Source organism: Oncorhynchus nerka, linkage group LG21, assembly GCF_034236695.1.
Source record: "Oncorhynchus nerka isolate Pitt River linkage group LG21, Oner_Uvic_2.0, whole genome shotgun sequence".
NCBI classification, from domain to species: domain Eukaryota; kingdom Metazoa; phylum Chordata; class Actinopteri; order Salmoniformes; family Salmonidae; genus Oncorhynchus; species Oncorhynchus nerka.
In genome coordinates this window covers 13,634,368-13,646,577 of record NC_088416.1, presented here as the reverse complement: position 1 = coordinate 13,646,577, position 12,210 = coordinate 13,634,368, and the positions used below count along the sequence as shown (strand labels likewise).

At 46.7% G+C, this 12,210-nt stretch overlaps 1 long non-coding RNA gene across 1 annotated transcript; it reads left to right on the top strand.

Moving 5' to 3' along the window:
* Window positions 1-517: 517 nt before the first annotated feature.
* On the top strand, window positions 518-8,803 carry LOC135563547 (uncharacterized). Its single transcript, XR_010460368.1, has 4 exons — window positions 518-3,217; window positions 4,618-4,748; window positions 5,287-5,381; window positions 8,132-8,803. It is a non-coding gene; the product is annotated as an uncharacterized LOC135563547 (long non-coding RNA).
* The last annotated feature ends 3,407 nt before the right edge of the window (window positions 8,804-12,210 follow it).

The window sequence follows — 12,210 nt, the reverse complement described above, 5'->3', positions numbered from 1 at the left end:
GTTAAACAGATATCCAACCTCCTCTTCTTCCTCCATTATGACAGTCATCTCCCCCTCCTCCTTCACTCCAAAAACTGAATCATCCTCTCATTTTACTGTAACATCCTCCTCCTCTTTCACTCTGAACGTGTCTTCCTCTTCGTTCACTGAAACGTCTCTCGTCTTCTTTCACGGTAACAGCCTCACCCTTTACTTGTTTTCACCAGAGCTTCTTTCTCCGACCAGCAGACCACCTCTTCTTTAGCAGGAGGAGAGTAGCTTAGTGAACTCATGGTCGGGGATGTTAGCTAGCTAGCATTAGCGACTAGCCTGGTTCTAAGCTAACTTAGCAAATCAGCTAGCTGACAAACAACGTAAATATATAATTAAATGGGCCAACGACTACATACGACAGAACTGTGTTTAATACACAGCGACTAATATACACAAAAACAGTGTAAAGAGCGTGAATGTTGTAGATATATTTGCTAAAAAGCTACCGAGGTGTCTGTTGACTAGCTGTTGTTGTTGAAGGAGCATCCCGCCCACTAGATATATGTCACACTGGCAGCGTCGCCTTTCTATTTGTAGTCTTAGTGGCCTCCATCATACTTAATGGAAGAAGTTTATTATTATTATATGTAGTCTGAATCCGTGGAGCTGCAGGGATTTGTAGTCTTTGTGGCCTCCATCATACTTAATGGAAGAAGTTTATTATTATTATTATTATTTGTAGTCTTGCATTTTGTCTACTTTGATGCTAAATAGCATGATCGGATCCGTGAATAAAGGATCCCCATTAGTTCCTGCCAAGGCAGCAGCTACTTCCTGGGGTACAGCAAAATAAAGGCAGTTATACAATATTAAAAACATTACAATACATTCACAACACACGGTGTGGAATCAGTCACCTTGTCCTAGAGAGATTCACATGGTTATCAAAACGTCACACCAGGGTAAGCCTAAACAAACACAGCCCTATGGAAAAATGAATGGTGGAAAAACGATTGGCGCCATTTCCCTGTTTGACCTCTAGTTGTTATGGATATTATGACTCTACAGCGCCCCAAAGTGGACGTGTCAAAATATGTTACATTGATAAAGCACACTTTATTTAACCTCAATGTCATTCTCTCATGCTCCTTCAGTCTCCCTAACTGGGTACAACTCTTTCCACAATGGGATCATTAGAAAGGCTTTTCTCCTGTGCGTGTCCTCTCATGCCTTTCCACGCTCCCAACCCACCTAAACCTCTTTCCACACAAGGAGCAGTGGTAAGGATTCTCTTCTGTGTGTATTCTCTTATGTGTTTTCAGGCTCCCTAACTGAGATTAATCTAGACTAGATCCCTCAATCACTTGAACACCACAAGGAGGCGCTAGAGCCCGATGGGACAAGGACGTCCCAGCCGGGCAAACCCTCCCCTAATTTGGACGACACTGGGCCAATTGAGATACAGCCTGGATTAGAACCAGGGATTGTAGGGACTCCTCTTGCACGGAGATGCAGTGCCTTAGAATGCTGGCCCACTTGGGAGGCCCTGCTTAAATATTTATATCCCGGAGTCTGACATCGTTCTGATATTTCTTCATTTCTTTCTTGTTATTTTGGGGATTTGTGTGTGTATTGATTTGTATTGGTAGGTATTACTGCACTGTTGGAGCTATAAGCATCAGCATTTCGCTGCACCTCTGATAACATCCGTAAAATATGTGTAAGCAACCAAAAACATTTGATGACAAGTCTGATTTATTTGGAAAGTTTTTAGGCTGTAGAGACCACTATAATAAAATATATTGTGGACTACAGTATTTAACTAAAATAATATATTGGATGCATGATTAATGTGTTTTGTTGGTGGCCCGCTCTTTGATGGTATCTACTAGATTATACGTCACACTAGCCGCGTCGCCTGAAAGACGCACATCGCCATCTGCAGACACGCCTGCTGACGCAGTGGAGGGAAAAGTTATGTTTTTTTATTTTTTATTATTAAATAATAATATTACATTGAGACATCCCGAAATGGGATGAACTACCTGAAATTGTCCAATAACAATCAGATTTGTGTTTTGTTGCAAAATGTTTGTGTGCCCTAAATCCCATCTTGGATTAATGATTCACAGAGACTTCTCATTCCTAACTCACAATATTGAACTAACTTGTTATAGTATTTAGTAATTGTTATGGATTACTGGGTCGATCTTCTAGAGTACAGATGTTACCATTTTTACAGATGCACGTGTTGATTAGTGCAGATTTTAATCAGTGAGAATCAAATTTGACATCTGACATCTACATCCACTTGACATTGCATTTTTAAGAATGTTTCTGATTAATTCAGTCAAACTAACAGAAAATAATAAATAAGCAGCGACGTCACAATACATCATGTAGATGTATATAAAGAACAGACTAGGTCTATACTGCTCCTACATGGTGTAACAATACATCATGTAGATGTATATAATGAACAGACTAGGTCTATACTGCTCCTACATGGTGTAATAATACATCATGTAGATGTATATAATGAACAGACTAGGTCTATACTGCTCCTACATGGTGTAATAATACATCATGTAGATGTATATAATGAACAGACTAGGTCTATACTGCTCCTACATGGTGTAACAATACATAATGTGCGGCTTTAAGGCAATGCTGTTAGTGTGAGGTATAATCTAGTGGATGGAACGTTTCTTTCAACAGCAGCAACAGTTAGTCAGACACCTCGGTAGCTTGCTAAACAAAATAGCCGAACCAATAAAGCTCTTTAGACGCGTTCGTGTATATTAGCCACTGTGTTTTAAACCCCCTTATGTCGTCTAGTTAGTTATCCGATTTAATTTAATATTTTCCGTGTTGTTGTCATTAGTCAGCTAGCGGGCTAGTTAAGTTAGCATTAGCCTAGCTAGCTAACATCCCAGACCATGAGCTCACTAAGCTACTCTCGTCCTGCTAAAGAAGAGTAGGTCTGCTGGACGGAGGAAGATGGTCTGTGGGTGAACATTGTCGTGAAAGAGGAAGAGGCTGTCTTAATACAAAACAAGTAGAGGGTGAGGGTGTTACAGTGAAAGAAGAGGAGGATGTTACAGTAAAAGGAGAGGAGGATGCAGTTTATGGAGTGAAAGAGGAGGAGGGGGAGATGACTGTTACATTGAAAAAGGAGGAGGAAGAAGAGGAGGAAACTGGATATCTGGGCCCGGTTTCCCAAACGCATCCGATGGTTCTAACGGTGAACTTAGCCATAAGATTGTTTTGAGAAACCGTTCCCTGATTAAAGACTTAGTAACTGAGTTGTAGCCACAATTTGGTTACCTATAAGTACAAACAGTTATGTTTTTGTTTTATATTAGCAAATTTAAATAACATTTTAAATGTTTTCTTTACTCAAGTATGTCAATTGGGTACATTTTCCACCACTGTATTTTTATAACGATCCCTTGCATCATGCAGCCGTTCCTCTGGGTAACCCTGCTGTCTGAAACACTCATCCAGACATTCCTCTGGGTAACCCCGCTGTCTGAAACACTCATCCAGCCGTTCCTCTGGGTAACCCCGCTGTCTGAAACACTCATCCAGCCGTTCCTCTGGGTAACCCCGCTGTCTGAAACACTCATCCAGACATTTGGCTTGTTTGTCATAGTCACTCTGTGTACTACAAATCCTGTGTATGCAACTGTATTGGCTGATGGGGAGGTTATTTTTTAGGGGTGTAGGGTGGAAGCTGTCTCGGCGTAACAGGGAATTCTTGTCAGTCGGCTTCCTGTATAGGTCTGTGCTAAAGCCACTCCCCTCCCTCTTAATCAAAATGTCCAGGTAACTTGTTTCATGCGCATCAAAGGTGAGGGTGAATTTCAGATGTTCACTGCTTGTATTGATGAAGGAGTGGAATCTGTGAAGTTCCTCTGCAGGCCTCCTAATTGTCCCTAGAATTTCTAAGCAAACAGCTGGAGGCAGGGCTTTTTTCCTATAGAGCTCCATTTTTATGGAATGGTCTGCCTACCCACGTGAGAGACGCAAACTCGGTCTCAACCTTTAAGTCTTTACTGAAGACTCATCTCTTCAGTGGGTCATATGATTGAGTGTAGTCTGGCCCAGGAGTGTGAAGGTGAACGGAAAGGCTCTGGAACAACGAACCGCCCTTGCTGTCTCTGCCTGGCCGGTTCCCCTCTTTCCACTGGGATTCTCTGCCTCTAACCCTATTACAGGGGCTGAGTCACTGGCTTACTAGGGCTCTTTCATACCGTCCCTAGGAGTGGTGCGTCACTTGAGTGGGTTGAGTCACTGATGTGATCTTCCTGTCTGGGTTGGGATATTTGTGGGCTATACTCGGCCTTATCTCAGGTTGGTAAGTTGGTGGTTGAAGATATCCCTCTAGTGGTGTGGGGGCTGTGCTTTGGCAAATTGGGTGGGGTTATATCCTTCCTGTTTGGCCCTGTCCGGGGGTGTCATCGGATGGGGCCACAATGTCTCCTGACCCCTCCCGTCTCAGCCTCCAGTATTTATGCTGCAGTAGTTTATGTGTCGGGGGCTAGGGTCAGTTTGTTATATCTGGAATACTTCTCCTGTCCTATCCGGTGTCCTGTGTGAATTTAAGTATGCTCTCTCTAATTCTCTCTTTCTCTCTCAAAGGACCTGAACTCTAGGACCATGCCTCAGGACTACCTGACATGATGACTTCTTGCTGTCCCCAGTCCACCTGGCCGTGCTGCTGCTCCAGTTTCAACTGTTTTGCCTGTGATTATTATTATTTGACCATGCTGGTAATTTATGAACATCTTGGCCATGTTCTGTTATAATCTCCACCCAGCACAGCCAGAAGAGGACTGGCCACCCCACATAGCCTGGTTCCTCTCTAAGTTTCTTCTTAGGTTTTGGCCTTTCTAGGGAGTTTTTACTAGCCACCGTGCTTCTACACATGCATTGCTTGCTGTTTGGGGTTTTAGGCTGGGTTTCTGTACAGCACTTTGAGATATCAGCTGATGTACGAAGGGCTATATAAATACATTTGATTTCATTTCATTTCATTTAAAAGAGACAGAAGAATGCACAATGGTCAATGCTATCTGGAATCCTTGGGACATCCCTACCTTAACCCCTACTTTCACCATTTTAAATGTCAACTTCAATGGGCTAGGGACGTCCCAAGGATGTATCTCTACCTGAAAATACATGATCTAAGTGATTGATAGTTGGTATTCAGCAGTCATAAAGCCTTATTTACTTTAATGAACTACTAAAATAGTGATTTTGTCACAGCAGCTCTACACTTTATTGACTGACTGATCCATTCCTCCTCAGCCTTCCTCTCCTCTCCTCTGAAGACCCAGTGAGGGAGGAGCTCAGTCAGAGAGCTGTTGAGGGACTGATTAGGAAGAACACTAACAGCCAGAGAGGTGAGAGGTCACAGATGGTTAAGATGGTAAATATTTATGTCCCCTTAGTGGTTCATCACGTAAGCAAAAGGGAATATGTTCCATCATCTATGTTTATTTACATTAGTGCAAGTTATCCACTGATATTGGTGTAATTTCTCACCCCTTTTACATTTACATTACATTTAAGTCATTTAGCAGACGCTCTTATCCAGAGCGACTTACAAATTGGTGCGTTCACCTTAAGACATCCAGTGGAACAGCCACTTTACAATAGTGCATCTAAATCTTTTAAGGGGGGTGAGAAGGATTACTTTATCCTATCCTAGGTATTCCTGAAAGAGGTGGGGTTTCAGGTGTCTCCGGAAGGTGGTGATTGACTCCGCTGTCCTGGCGTCGTGAGGGAGTTTGTTCCACCATTGGGGGGCCAGAGCAGCGAACAGTTTTGACTGGGCTGAGCGGGAACTGTACTTCCTCAGTGGTAGGGAGGCGAGCAGGCCAGAGGTGGATGAACGCAGTGCCCTTGTTTGGGTGTAGGGCCTGATCAGAGCCTGGAGGTACTGAGGTGCCGTTCCCCTCACAGCTCCGTAGGCAAGCACCATGGTCTTGTAGCGGATGCGAGCTTCAACTGGAAGCCAGTGGAGAGAGCGGAGGAGCGGGGTGACGTGAGAGAACTTGGGAAGGTTGAACACCAGACGGGCTGCGGCGTTCTGGATGAGTTGTAGGGGTTTAATGGCACAGGCAGGGAGCCCAGCCAACAGCGAGTTGCAGTAATCCAGACGGGAGATGACAAGTGCCTGGATTAGGACCTGCGCTGCTTCCTGTGTGAGACAGGGTCGTACTCTGCGGATGTTGTAGAGCATGAACCTACAAGAACGGGCCACCGCCTTGATGTTAGTTGAGAACGACAGGGTGTTGTCCAGGATCACGCCAAGGTTCTTAGCGCTCTGGGAGGAGGACACAATGGAGTTGTCAACCGTGATGGCGAGATCATGGAATGGGCAGGCCTTCCCGGGAGGAAGAGCAGCTCCGTCTTGCCGAGGTTCAGCTTGAGGTGGTGATCCGTCATCCACACTGATATGTCTGCCAGACATGCAGAGATGCGATTCGCCACCTGGTCATCAGAAGGGGGAAAGGAGAAGATTAATTGTGTGTCGTCTGCATAGCAATGATAGGAGAGACCATGTGAGGTTATGACAGAGCCAAGTGACTTGGTGTATAGCGAGAATAGGAGAGGGCCTAGAACAGAGCCCTGGGGACGCCAGTGGTGAGAGCGCGTGGTGAGGAGACAGATTCTCGCCACGCCACCTGGTAGGAGCGACCTGTCAGGTAGGACGCAATCCAAGCGTGGGCCGCGCCGGAGATGCCCAACTCGGAGAGGGTGGAGAGGAGGATCTGATGGTTCACAGTATCGAAGGCAGCCGATAGGTCTAGAAGGATGAGAGCAGAGGAGAGAGAGTTAGCTTTAGCAGTGCGGAGGGCCTCCGTGATACAGAGAAGAGCAGTCTCAGTTGAATGACTAGTCTTGAAACCTGACTGATTTGGATCAAGAAGGTCATTCTGAGAGAGATAGCGGGAGAGCTGGCCAAGGACGGCACGTTCAAGAGTTTTGGAGAGAAAAGAAAGAAGGGATACTGGTCTGTAGTTGTTGACATCGGAGGGATCGAGTGTAGGTTTTTTCAGAAGAGGTGCAACTCTCGCTCTCTTGAAGACAGAAGGGACGTAGCCAGCGGTCAGGGATGAGTTGATGAGCGAGGTGAGGTAAGGGAGAAGGTCTCCGGAAATGGTCTGGAGAAGAGAGGAGGGAATAGGGTCAAGCGGGCAGGTTGTTGGGCGGCCGGCCGTCACAAGACGCGAGATTTCATCTGGAGAGAGAGGGGAGAAAGAAGTCAGAGCACAGGGTAGGGCAGCGTGAGCAGAACCAGCGGTGTCGTTTGACTTAGCAAACGAGGATCGGATGTCGTCGACCTTCTTTCCAAAATGGTTGACGAAGTCATCTGCAGAGAGGGAGGAGGGGGAGGGGAGGAGGATTCAGGAGGGAGGAGAAGGTGGCAAAGAGCTTCCTAGGGTTAGAGGCAGATGCTTGGAATTTAGAGTGGTAGAAAGTGGCTTTAGCAGCAGAGACAGAAGAGGAAAATGTAGAGAGGAGGGAGTGAAAGGATGCCAGGTCCGCAGGGAGGCGAGTTTTCCTCCATTTGCGCTCGGCTGCCCGGAGCCCTGTTCTGTGAGCTCGCAATGAGTCGTCGAGCCACGGAGCAGGAGGGGAGGACCGAGCCGGCCTGGAGGATAGGGGACATAGAGAATCAAGGGATGCAGAAAGGGAGGAGAGGAGGGTTGAGGAGGCAGAATCAGGAGATAGGTTGGAGAAGGTTTGAGCAGAGGGAAGAGATGATAGGATGGAAGAGGAGAGAGTAGCGGGGGAGAGAGAGCGAAGATTGGGACGGCGCGATACCATCCGAGTAGGGGCAGTGTGGGAAGTGTTGGCTGTATGAAAGTTAATTTCCCCTCAGACACAAACATTTGTCCTTTGATATTATATGATGGTAATTTGTGTAGAATGTACTTTTCACCCCATCTCTTTACATTGCTGATGCATATTCAGTGGCCTGACTTCATCCAGACTATGTCAAAGGCCCATCCTGGTAGATCTGAACCTAATGCAACTTGGAGAGATCAGATGTCACATTTAGGTGCCAGGTGTAACTGACGCCATAGATGCTACATATCCATTACTTTGAGTGTTTTATATAATATGACTAAATGTGTTGCAGGAACAGTCAAGAAATGGAACGGCAAGGCCACAGATCATGACATAAGCAGAGCTGTGGGAGATCACCTCAAGCCCCTGGTGGAGCCGAGGGTGGTGTTTACCACTCCTTCAACAGGCTTGAAAAGTGGGATTGATCGATTTGATCCATTTGTTTGTTTCTGTTTTTGAGTAGTTGAATCCTTTGACATGGGATTGATACTGATTTTCATACTAAAGAGGGACCAAGACTCTTTCGATTGGTCGGTCATTGGGTTCATATATAGATCTCCCTCACTAACTTTAAGCATCAGCTGTCAGAGCAGCTTAACGATCATTGCGCCTGTACACAGCCCATCTGTAAATAGCCACACCCAACTACGTCATCCCCGTATTATTTATTTTTGCTCCTTTGAATCCCAGTATCTCTACTTGCACATCTATCACTCCAGTGTTTAATTGCTAAATTGTAATTATTTTGCCACTATGGCCTTACCTCCTTATTCCATTTGCACACACTGTATATAGATTTTTCTGTTGTGTACTTTTGTTTATCCCACGTGTAACTATGTGTTTTTGTCACACCGCTTTGCTTTTTCTTGGCCAGGTCACAGTTGTAAATTAGAACTTTATCTCAACTGGCCTACTTGGTTATATAAAGGTGAAATAAAAATAACATTTTGTTGTTGAAATCAAATCAAGCTTTATTTATACAGCACATTTCAGACATGGATGCAACAATGGCTTCACAGGGAAAAACAAAAAGAAAACATATTTAGTACACAACAAACAGACTAATAACTGAAAGACTAATGGGCACCCTAAGGAAATTCAATTGATTAAAATATTAACAATATGCTATATCCAACCAAAAATACAAGCTTGTTTTTTTTAGGAGGGGTTCTGAAAGACACTATGGGGGTGTCCACTGAATGTTGACTAGTAACAACAACTGGGACCTAAAAGACAACCACCATGAGACCCACTAAATCTGGCCAAGAAGAGACAAACAAAAGAAAAACCCACACCAAACTTCGACAGGAAGCAAAACAAAAAGGTGGTTAAAATAATTTATTTACAATCAATATCATTCACACTTTACAAAATCATATCTATCATTCATTCTTAATTACTTACTTTTATTTACAAAACCAAATCACCAAACACCAAACAAAAACAAACCTCAGGGGAGCATCGTCCCTCCCCGTCATACCTAACCAATACCTAACCCTTTCCCTATCTCCCCTTCCCTAATCTATCCCCTTACCAAACTCACTCTAACACTCCCAGCCCTAAACCCCCTTTCCACCTCTCCCGTGCCGCATGCTTCCCCCACTTCCTCTCCTCCCTCTTCATCCTCCCCTCAAATCACCTTCCACCCTTCTCACTATCCCTTCCACCCCCAATCTCTCCCTGTCTTGACAAAATTCTTCCTGGCTTCCCACAGTCCCTTTTAAAGAGACTCATGAGAAGCCAGAGCAGAAACCTGTCCCTATCCGTTCCCTTTGCTCTCCCTACGCCTCTCTCTAGCCTAGCCCATGTCAAAACAAAATCACTCCTAACCACACCTAGCATCACCCGTGCCCTAGCCCAGACTAGTCCGGCAAAGGCACAGTCCCAAAAGACATGGCGCACAGTCTCCTCCCTGCCACAAGAGGATCTTGGACAGGTGGGGGATTGCACCAAACTATACCGGTACAAGATGGAACGTACCGGCAAGCGCTATGAAGGCTCAACCAATTCAGGTCCTTGAGCCCGTTGTCCAGGCCCCGCGCCTGCACTCCCTCCCAGACCACTGACGAGATGCCCGCTACAGGCGCAGGACTCCCTGCCTGCCTGACCTCCTCGTACAGGTGCCTGTGGTCTAAACCTACTCGGGCAACTTCAACCTCGGGTGCGCACGCAGCCACTTGGCCGCATGGCCAAAGTGCCACGGCAGCTGTTCCGCCCGAGGACCCGCGTTAGACCACACCATTACGCTTCTCGCCTGGTACGAGAAGAACACCCGCAGGAGGTAACCGGACGGGTGTATCACTGGCTGAGCAAGCTCCGCTAACAAGAAAGAAACAAAAATTGAGTCCAGCTTGAGGGGGAAATGTGGTACCTCCCTCCCCGATGGGACAGATCATGCGTGCCCTGGCGACCCACTCGCACCTGCCACTCCACATAAACTGAAACACAAGCCTCACTAGAGGCCTCCTCAGACAAGCCGGCAATGGGTAGATGTATGCCAAATACAAAAGAGACGGCAACACATCCACCTTTAGGACCAGGACTTTGCCCATAAAAGACAAATACCTAGCCTTCCACATTGCTAGCTTCCTCTGTACCACTGCGATACGCATGTTCCAGTTTAGCGTCGCTGAGCCGGAGGTCTCAAAATGAACCCCGAGAATCCTCTGGGCCCCTACACAGAGAGATAACCCCCCAGGCACATCCGTTCTACCGCGCCATCTTCCGAAAAACTTGACGGAAGACTTTGCATGGTTCAGAACTGCTCCCGACGCTCGGGTAAAATCCCCAAAGATGGCAAGGGACCTTGTCAGGCACGAGTCCTTGCACAACAGCAAGGAAGTGTCGTCGGCGTACTGCGTCATCTTAACACGCAGCCCACCACTTCCAGGGATCAACAAGCCTTCCACCCCTGTGTCTGCCCTAATGGCAGCCCCAGAGGCTCCATGTACAGTATGAAGAGGAGAGCCGAGAGTGGGCATCCCTGCCTGACCCCAGACGAGAGGTCAAAAACGTCACCTAAGTGACTATTTACACTAACTCGACACCCCGCTCCGACATATAAAGTACGGATCCATCCTATAAACTTCTCCCCAAATCCTAATCTACCTAACACCCTGAATAGAAAAGATCTATTCACGCGATCAAAAGCTTTCGCCTGATCTAGCGCTGCTACCATTAAAGGCAGCCCTCTATCTTCGACCCAAGCGATGGAATCCCTGATCAACTGTAGGTTCCATCTTATAGAGCGGCCCTCTACCCCGCACGTCTGATCCTCGTGGACGACGTAGGGAAGGGCTGTGCGCAACCGGTCTGCTAAAACCTTTGCAAGAATCTTGTAATCTACGCACAGCATGGTCAATGGCCGCCAGTTGCCAAGGTCAGTTGCTTCCCCCTTCTTATAAAGAAGTGACAGCACACCAACAGCCATTGATCCCCCGGGACCCCCGTCTCAAGGATGGCCTTCAAGACTTCGAGAACCACTGGTCCAAGTATACCCCAAAACTTGAGGTAAAACTCAGCCGGCAGCCCATCCATCCCAGGCACCTTCCCTTTTCCCATCCTCCTAAGAGCGCTCTCAACCTCTTCTAGTGAGATCTGGGCCTCCATCACGTCTCTAATGTCCTCTGGCAACCGCCGGGACAAGTGTTCTAAAACACATTTCCCTGCTCTACATCTATTTCCCTTTCCTTAAATAAACCTTGGAAATGATCAGTTGTCACCCTGACCATTTCCTCTGGTTTACTTACTATACTACCATTTTCTTCCCTAACTCCATGCATTACCTTCCTACTCTGCCTGGCCCTAACCGACTTAAAGAACATCGCGGAACAAGTCTCATTATGTTCTAGAAAGCCACTATGCGCACGCTCCAGGAAAGCTCGAGCCTTCTGCTCCTGCAGCTCCCTGAGCTGCGCCTTTAGGGCTGCGAATCTTTCCCAGTCAATTGACCCGCCGAGGTTGCCTGCCTCGTGCTCGAGTTCAATTAACCTTTGGATACGATCCACCTCCCTCCTTTCCTCCCTTTTTTGCTTTCTACAATATCCTATTATAAAAGCCCTTATCCTCACCTTAACTAAATCCCACCACTCTAACACCCCCTCGCACATAGACCGGAGGCCGTCAAGCCTTCGAAAGAAACAAAAAAATGCGTCAACGAAAGCCTGCTCCTCCAGTATATCCCGATCTAACTTCCAGTACCCCCTACCGAAGAGGCAGACTGGCGACCCCACCTGCAGGAACACCCCGTCGTGATCCGAGAAAAAGACAGGCAACAGCCGCCCAGACAACTGACCCAAAGACCTGGATAGAAAAACGTAGTCGAGCCTCCGCGCAACCCCCCTGGAGTTGCGCCATGTAGACCGACCATTG